Raw genomic sequence first — 9982 nt, 5'->3', positions numbered from 1 at the left:
AGGGTGTGAGGGGGGGAGAGGCCGTTATATTGCCGACCCCCGGGCTCGCGACCCGGCACCGGCCCGCCCCGGCCCGCCCCTTCTGTGAGACCCGCCCCTCACTTTGCACCCCCTCATTGGCCCGCTTCCTAGCCAATGGGCAACTGCCTCCAGGGCCCTTTACCTTCCACCCCCCAGAGACAAGGCTGAGAGCGGGCGGTTAGCCGACATCGTTCTCTCGCAGCTTCTGAGCTTTTCCCGCTCAGAGTAAACGGGTTCGGGATTGGCCCGGACGGGCAAGCACCAGCCCGATGATTGGCTAATAGCGTAGTTGAGGGGCGGGGCGTGGAAGGGAAAGAACGCGAGCTTACCGGGTGAGACAAGTGAGGGAACTGGTCGAAAGGTTTGAGAAGTCGATCAGCAACTGGCTGATAATCATAAACCTATCTCGTGCCAACGTTTGATTTTTTGTCCCTGAGCCCCCTCCCCCAACTCCCAGAATCCTTTGGAGCCGCCCGGAGAATATAGACCTGTGCCCGTTGACAGAGGGTGAGAAAACTCTTATGGAATTGGGTGTTGTTGGGAAACTCCCGAGGGAGAACCGCCCTTAGTCCTAGGTCCCAGGAAGCGAGGGGTGAAGGCATTTTGGTGTTAACTTTTGAACAAAGTTCATTTCTATATGCCCCGGACAAGCCATTGGCAGGCCCATTTAGAGATGTGGTATCTCAGAGAAAAACAAGTTTTTGTTCCGAGACAATGCTGAAAAAAATGTGTGTGCGTTGAAATATTGAAGATGATAAAAGTAAACACAGTAAGCACCTTTTAGGGTGTTTATATTTTAAACGAAAAGTCGAACGCCGGCCGGATCGCTCAACTTGGTTAGAACACGGACCCCATACGCCAGGGTTGCGGGTTCAATCCCTGATCAGGGCACATGCAAGAACAAACTAATTGTCCTGGCCGGTTTGGCTCAGTGGATAGAGCGTCAGCCTGGAGACTGAAGGGTCCCAGGTTTCGATTCCAGTCAAGGGCACATGCCGGGTTGCTTGCTGGATCCCCAGTAGAGGGCGTGCAGGAGGCCACTGATCAATGATTCCCATTATTGATGTTTCTATCTCTTGCTCTCCCTTCCTCTCTGAAATCAATAAAAATAACAAAATTTAAAAAGAACCAATCAATTAATGCATAAAAGAGTGGAATAACAAATCAGTCTCTCTGTTTCTCTCTCTCTCTCTCTTAAAAAAAATCAATAAATAAGAAATAAATTAAGAAAAAACAACCAAAAAACTTGAGAAGCAGTTAAGTGAAAGATGTTCTTTTAACTCAGCACAAATTAAAAATAGAAAAGGGGGCAAGTTTCATTGGCTCATATTGACCTGGTAGTTAGTTTGGATCTCTATTCAGTTTTGATTTTAGAAAGTGGACCAGGTGACCTGGCTTTTCCTACCTCACCCTTAAAATTACTGATGTGAAACCCATTTCCCCTCCTTCCCCTCCTTGAGAAATTACTGTTCTCTCTGCCTGTCTCTCTTTCTCTCTCTCTCTCATAGTATCCACAAAAGTTTGAAAAACTATGAATCTTTTAATGTATTTTTACTGTAATAAGATATACATATGATTTACCATTGTAACCCTTTTCAAGTATACAATTCATTGGCACTTAGTACATTCACAATGTTGTGCAACTATTACCACTATTTCCATAAAAATTTAAAAATATCTTTTTCTTTATTTCAGAGAGAGGAAGGAAGAGGGTGAAAGAGATAGAAACATCAATGATGAGAAAGAGTCATTGATCGGCTACCTCCTGCACGCCCCCTTACTGGGGATGGAGCAGGAAACCCTGGCATGTGTCCTGACTCAGAATCCAACTATGATCTCCTGGTTCATGGGTCAATGCTCAATCATGGAGCCATACTGACTGGGCATCCATAATTTTTTTTTATTATCCCAAACAGGAACAATGTAGCCAATAAACAATAATTCCCCAATTCCTCTATCCCTAACCCGGGTAACCTCTAGTCACTATGAACTTGCCTATTCTAGGTACCTCATATAAGTGGAATCAAACAATATTTGTCCTTTTGTGACTGTCTTATTTCATTTGCATAATATCAAGGCTCATAAGACACCCCTGAAGCTGCCTGTCTCACTTTCTATTTTAGCAGTCTAAGGTACTGTGACAGGACCTACTTATAGGTTCATTCTGGAAGTTGGTTTGTTTTGTAAATCACTGTGTTAAATAAGGAGAGGCTTGGGTATCTTTATTGGAGTTTGTCAGAGCTAGGAAATAGTTGTTTCATTGTAAATGCTTCTAAAAATGGCTCACATTCTGAGCTGGCCGCTAATTAGGCAGGTTTCTCCAGCCCTGTCCTTTCCCAGGACACCTACAACATTAAAATCTGGAGAAGCTACTTCTTTGATTCCTGCTTTGGAGGCAGAGTAGGGAGGTTTCCCCAGTTGTAAGGCCCAACCTCTGTTTCAAGGTCTTTTACCACTGGAGTCCTAATGTTTTTCTGACTTAATAATCTGGTTCTCTGTTCTCTGTCTCTTTCTCTTTAATAAACTATTTTTTAGAGCAGTTTTATGTTCCCAACAAAATTAAATGTAAAATGCAGGGTTCCTCTTATTCATATATGTACAGCCTACCCCAATGTCAGCATCCTGCACCAGATGGTATATTTGTTACAATCAATGAACCTGCTGCATTCAGACATCATTATCACCCAAAGTCTATAGTTTACATGAGGGTTCACTCTTGGTGGTGTACATTCTATGGGTTTTGACAAATATATAATGACATGTATCAACCACTATAATATCATACAGTATAATTTCACTGCCCTATGAAATCCCCTGTGTTCCACCTATTCATTCCTCCCTCACCTCCTAACCCCCTGGTAACCACTGGTCTTTTTACTATCTGCGTATTTTACCTTTTCATTTTGGCATCTTTCACTTAGTAATATGCACTTAAGGTCCCTCCACGTCTTTTCATGGTTTGATAGCACGCTTACTTTTAGGATTGAATAATCTTTCATGTCTGGCTGTACCACAGTTTATTTATCAATTCACCTACTGAAGGACATCTTGGTTGCTCCTAACTTTTGGCAATTATGAATAAAGCTGCTATAAATGCCCATATGCAGCTTTTTGTACTCATTTGGGTAAATACCAAGGAGTGCTGAATTGTATGATAAAACTATGTTTAGTTTTATAGGAAACTGCCAACCTGTCTTCCAAAGTGCCTATGTCATTTTGCATTCCCACTAGCAGTGAATGAGAGTCCCTGTTGCTTCACATTCAGCATTTAGTGTCATCGGTGTTTTTAATTTTGGCTATTCTATTAGGTGTATAATGGTATCTCATTGTCCAGTATTCATTTTTTACCTCTTGCTTTTATGCATCCCTGGCTCCTAATTGCTTCTCTGCTTTTCTTTCTACCCCATCTTATAGATAAGTGGTTCTCAGAGCATGGTCCCCAGACCAATAGCATCAAAACCACCTAGGAACCTACTAAATGAGAAATTCTGGGGATGGGGCCCAATAATCTGTATTTTACCAGCCCTCCAGGTGATTCTGATGCAAGCTGAAGTTTGAAAATAGTGTTCTAGACCTGCACTGTCCAACATGGTAGCCTCCAGCCATATATAACTATTGAGTTCCCGGAATATGGCTGGAATGCATTGAGATATGCTATAAGTGTAAAATACACTCTGGATTTTGAAGACTTAGTATGAAAAAAGAGTGTAAAATATCTCATTAGTAATTTTAATATTGATTATATATTGAAATTATATTTTGAATATACTGGGTTAAATAAAATATATTATTGAAATTAATTTTACCTGTTTCTTTTTAATAGTTACAAGAGGTTACTAGAAAATGGTAAGTCACATATGTGGCTCTCATTATATTTCTAATAGACAGCATTATTCTAGACCATGAGTCTGCAAACTACAGTCTGTAGGCCAGACCTGGCCTACTGACTGTTTTTGTTTTGTTGGTTTTTTAAAAATATTTTTTATTGATTTCAGAGAGGAAGAGAGAGGGAGAGATAGAAAAATCCATGATAAGAGAGAACCATGGATTGGCTGCCTCCTGCATGCCCCCAGCTGGGGATTGAGCCTGCAACCTGGGCATGTGCCCTGTCCGGGAATCGAACCCGTGACATCCTGGTTCATAGGTCGATGCTCAGCCACTGAGCCATGCCGGCCGGCACCTACTGACTGTTTTTTAAAAAAATATGTTTTTCCCAGCTGGCATGACTCAGTGGGTGAGCATCAACCTATGAACCAGGAGGTCATGGTTCGATTCCTGGTCAGGACACATGCCCAACTTGCAGGTTCCATCCCCAGTAGGGGGAGTGTGCAGGAGGCAACCAATCAATGATTCTCTCTCATCATTGATGTTTCTATCTTTCTCTCCCTCTCCCTTCCTCTCTGTAAAAAAAAAAAAAAATCTGTTGCCTCCCAAGAAACATTCTTCGGTTGCCTCCCATATGGATCCCAACAAGGGGCCAAATCTGAAACCTGGGCATGTGCTCTGACCAGGAATTGAACTGGTGACCTTTTGGTGCACTGGACAATGCTCAACCAACTGAGCCACACTAGCTAGGGCTGGCCTACTAACTATTTTTATATGGTCCATGAGCTAAGAATGTTTTAAATTTTTAAATGGTTGAACATATTTTTTTACAAAAGAATGATATTCCATTATATGTGAAAATTATATGAAATTTAAGTTTCATTGTCCATAAATAAGCTTTTATTGGAATATGAGCAAACTCATTTATTTGTGTATTGTCTATGGTTGCTTTTGCTCTATAATGGCAGAAAAGTATCTGTGACAAGGACCCCATGGTCTACAGTCTAAAATATTTACTATCTGGCCCTTTGCAAAAAAAGTTTCAGACTGCCAGCTGCCACATACTTCCTGTGAGAAGATCCTACTTGGTTTTTTTAAAATATATTTTTATTGATTTCAGAGAGGAAAGAAGAGGGAGAGTAAGAAACATCAATGATGAGAGAGAATCATTGATTGGCTGCCTCCTGCACGCCCCCAACTGGGGATTGAGCCCACAAGTGCCCTGACTGGGAATCGAACACTGACCTGGTTCATAGGTCGACACTCAACCACTGTGCCACGCCGCTGGCCGGGCAAGGACCCTACTTTTAACTTGCTCCTATTCTTTGTTCCTAACCTTTGCTTAGCTTTTAGGTTCAACTCCTTGCCCAAATATTAGTAGTATTTTGGGGTTACAAAATTTGACCTAATGCATTATTTAACCTACAAAGAGGTGAGCCCAAAATGTTCTTGTTTTCCTAGAACTGCACAAGGAACTTATGGATCCAGCAAAAGGGAACAGAGATGTTCAGTAGCTTCTTTCTCCAAAGGTAGGGCCTTCCTTCTCAGAGGACAAGAGAACCCAGGACTGGCATTTCCATCAGATTGAGAGGTGAGCCTATGATTTAGAGCTGGCTGTTCTATGACTTAGGGCTGGCTGTTTCTTTCCAACTCAGCAACACGCCTTGAATTAAAACACACACACACTCTCTCTCTCTCTCTCCACACCTTATGCCTACTCTCAGCTAGTTTAGTTGGCTTCTGAGCAACTTGTCCTGCCACATATTATGGTTTTTCCACTCCAGTGGAGCAGACGTCTGGATTCCTTTGTGAGCCTCTTGATCCTTATTCCCTACCACCCGCAGCCACAGCCTTGTTGGCTCAATGAATCTTTATGGTCTCATTTTATAGGATCCCAAAGAAGAGAAGTATGGCTGTGGTTTCCAGAATGTTAATTGATAACAGTTCTTGGCAATAGTGTTCTTTATGACTTTCCCTCCTTAACATGCTCCTTCTACCCATGATATCATTTCTTAATAGATTGCACCAGTCTGGAGTTCTCAATCCCCCGACCCTATCCCATCCCCACTCCCAGTCCCACTCTATGCACATCACCTTCTTCATTCCTTTCTTCCTTGCTCTACTGGTTATATTTAGGACTGTATAACTTTCTAATATGAACTACTTTGTAAGCAAGCTCCTTGAACACTATTAAGATGTAAATATCAATGATTAAAAGGGACTCACAGAGTTATTGCTCCCCATTTCAACCACACTTCATTGTCAAAGTTAAGGAAAGGCCTTGCCTCTCTATTCATTTAAAAACTCTTTCCTTAGATTCTATAGTTGAGTTGAATTTAGGCCCTAGCCTGGGGTTGGGAAGAGACAGGAACCGCCTATCACATAGGTAAGCCCTAAACAAGCCTGGCTTTTCACATGTAGCGCATTGTAAAATATTGGGCACCAAGAGGGAAATCTGTTGGGAGGTTCCTATTGGAAAATAAGCTGAGCATCAAGTGGCCTAATGTTTTATTCCAGCTCTTGTCCAGACAATCTCCAAATTTCTGGCCTTTGTCTTCTCTGGGTTTTACTTTCCTCATCTGTAAATAAAGGGTTTGATTTGTCAACCTTTAAAGTTCCAACTCTAAATTGTTCTGATTCCACATCCCCATCTATCACCTAAAGACGATAAACTCTAGCCTCATCATTCAAAGATTGAGTAATGTTAATGTACTGCCAAAAGTAAAAACTTGTTGAATTCCTCAGATGAGAAAGAGATTCATTGAACTTCCTCTTAATCAGAATGAGCAAGAAATAAAGTATTCCAATGTATTCCATATGTTGGTTAAATGGAAGTTGTTATATACCATATACATATTAGCAAATATTTATGTAATTAGAAAAGAATAAAATACCTAATAGTAGAATTATGATAACCATAACATAAGCGGTTTTTAAATTGATTTTTAGAGAGAGAGGAAGGCAGAGGGATAGATAGAAATAGTGATGAGAAACATTATCAATCGGCTGCCCCCTATTGGGGATCGAGCCCACAGTCCAGGGATGTACCCTGACAGGGAATCGACCTCTTGGTACATGGGACAATATTCAATCTATTGAGCCACACTGGCCAACATAAACTTTTTGATTCAGCCTCTTACAGTGCCCTCAGGATAGGTTCTGAACTCTTATAATAATTGTACAGCACTGGAGCTACAGATGAGATGAGACTGGACTCTTAATAATATGTATTTAAAATTGCTTCCTGAAAGCTTTGTGTATCATTTTTCTTTCTCACAAAATAGAATATAGCAAAATTCAAATTACTAGAACCACAAAATTACGTAATTTTAGATCTGGAAGGGCCCTTGAGGATCATTTGACCCAATCCTCAAATGTACACATGAAAAACCTCAGAGAAGTCCAGACCACAGAGCTGGGGGTGCCAGAGCTGACTCTAGAACTTGTTGCCTCCTGGAGAAATGGACATTTATAACATCACAGTCACTTTTTTGTTGTTGTTGTTTTTAAATATTTTTATTGATTTCAGAAAGGAAAGGAGAGGGATAGAGAGATAGAAACATCAATAATGAGAGAGAAACATTGATTGGCTGCCTCCTGCACACCTCCCCACTGGGGACCCAGCCCACAACCCAGGCATGTGCCCTTGACCAGAATCGAACCAAGGACCCTTCAGTCCGCAGGCCAACGCTCTATCCACTGAGCCAAACCAGCCAGGGCGTCACTTTGTTTTTAAGTCTGTAGTAAGGCATCATATTCTTTTCACAATTATCTGCTCATATAACCACTATCATAATTGTCCATCATTGAGATAATTTTCTGCTAGCCAGAATAGTACTGATGTCTTTTGAAAATGATCAGTAAAGCCGAAACTGGTTTGGCTCAGTGGATAGAGCGTTGGCCTGCGGACTGTAAGGTCCCGGGTTCGATTCCGGTCAAGGGCATGTACCTGGGTTGCGGGCACATCCCCAGTGGGAGATGTGCAGGAGGCAGCTAATCGATGTTTCTCTCCCATCGATGTTTCTAACTCTCTATATCTCTCCCTTCCTCTCTGTAAAAACTCAATAAAATATATTTAAAAAAAAATGATCAGTAAAATGAGAGGCATGTGGGACTACATTAATACTGTGGGTTTTTTTTTTAAAGAGATAAAATATAAGTTTTCAAAACTAACATTTTTAAGTTTACATAGCACCAAATATTTTATTTGCAAAAATTTTCATTTTTTATCCAGATGATTTTGGCATCATGTAGATCAGACTTCTTGACAAATAATTAGATATTTATCCATAAATTTAGAAACTACTGTCCTGGGTTTACATTAGTTTTTTAATAGGAAAGAGAGCATAATATATAAGAATACATTTTCTCACTGTTTTTCATTCTCTCTCTCTCTCTTTCCAACATATACATGCACATATATATCTTCTGGTCGAATAGATTTGGGGTGTGGCCCCAGAATTTGCATGTTTAACAAGTTCAAGGATGATGTTATAAAAGAGATGGGAGACACATTGTGAAATAGATAATATTTCACCAGACAATATTTTATGTAGATCTAGGTCTATCTATCTATATTTATTTGAAGTATTTTCTTATGCAAATATTCTATAAATTATAATAAATTCTAAAATTTATTTTATTTGATTATAAAAGTAATACATGCTTGCTTTAAAACACTATAGAAATAGACAAACTAAAATTTTTCTTCCCCTAATCTTCCCACTCCCTTCTAGGAATATCTACTATTAATAGTTTGATATGAATCCTTCCAGACTTTTTTACTTATAATACAAAAAAATAATCAATTGTAGCTTTTAATTTTTTATAAAAATGAGGTTATAGTACAGTGTAATGTGATTCTACAGCTTAATTTTTTCAACCAACAATATATCTTGGTACATCTATCAAAGTATACACTATTTTAAATGACTACATAGTATTCCAGTAGTATGAATCAATCCTCTATTGATTAACATTTAGGTCCCCCCCCCCCAATTTTCACCCATTATTTTTTGTTCACTTCTCTTATTAACTCTTAAGGATAAAGTCATAATAGTGGGATTTCTGTATTGAAGAGTAAGTCCATTTAATATGTTGATCCACGAGACAAAAATGCCTTTCAGAAAAGTTATACCATTTTATACCTTTACCAGAGGTGTAAGAGGATCTATTTTCTGGGTATCATAATTTTTTTCTTTGTTAATTTAGTAATCAATGAATACTATCTCCTTGTTGGATTTATTTGTATTTCTTTGATTACTAATGAGGTTAAACATATTCTCATATGTCTATTGACCATTCAGTTTTTCTTTTATAAATTATCCATTCTTATTTCCAAGAAGTGATTAGCTTTCTCTTATTAACTTGTGAAAGTTCTTTGTCTATTGAAGAAGTTATTTATTTATCATGAGTTGCAAGTATTTTCCCAATTTGTTAACTGTCTTTCAACCTTGGTTATAGAAATTTTTGCCATGCAGAACATACAGAAGTTGCTTTCATTTGTGTGTTTTGTATGTATGGTCAAACCTATCAGTCTTTTCCTTTTGGGTTCCAGGGATTCATGTCAAGCCTATAAAAATCTCCCATTACCCCAGGATTATAAAATGTGCTATCGTATTTTCCTTCTAGAACTCTCATGGTTCCATTCTTCTGCATTTAATTCTTTAATCCATCTGGAATTCATTTTGGTATTAACTGAGAGGTATGGGTCTAGCTTTATTTTTTCCTAAATAGTTGGCCATTTGTTCCAATAGCATTTATTGAACAATTCATCTTTCCCCCACTAATTTTAACTATTTTATTTAGCTAATTTCCCAAATACTCTTGACTCTACTTTTGGACTCCATTCTGTTCCCTTGGTCTATTGTCTATCCCTGTCCCAATAACACATTGTTTTAATTTCTATAGCTTAAAATATTTTCTAATAATTGGGAAGCCTACTTCTTTAAAAAAGTTCCACGAGTGTTATTTTTTTAAATAATTCTTTATTGTCAAAAGTATTACATATGTCCCCTTTTTCCTTCCATTGGCCCCTCCAGCCGGACCCTGTCTCCCCGCGCCCCCCCGCCCCCCGCCTTCAGCAGCCTATTGTCTGTGTCCATGGATTATGCATATGTGCATACCATGAGTTTTA

Source organism: Myotis davidii, unplaced genomic scaffold, assembly GCF_000327345.1.
Source record: "Myotis davidii unplaced genomic scaffold, ASM32734v1 scaffold109, whole genome shotgun sequence".
In the NCBI taxonomy this organism is placed as follows: domain Eukaryota; kingdom Metazoa; phylum Chordata; class Mammalia; order Chiroptera; family Vespertilionidae; genus Myotis; species Myotis davidii.
The sequence above is the reverse complement of the archived record's forward strand: the minus strand, read 5'-3'. Positions refer to the sequence as shown.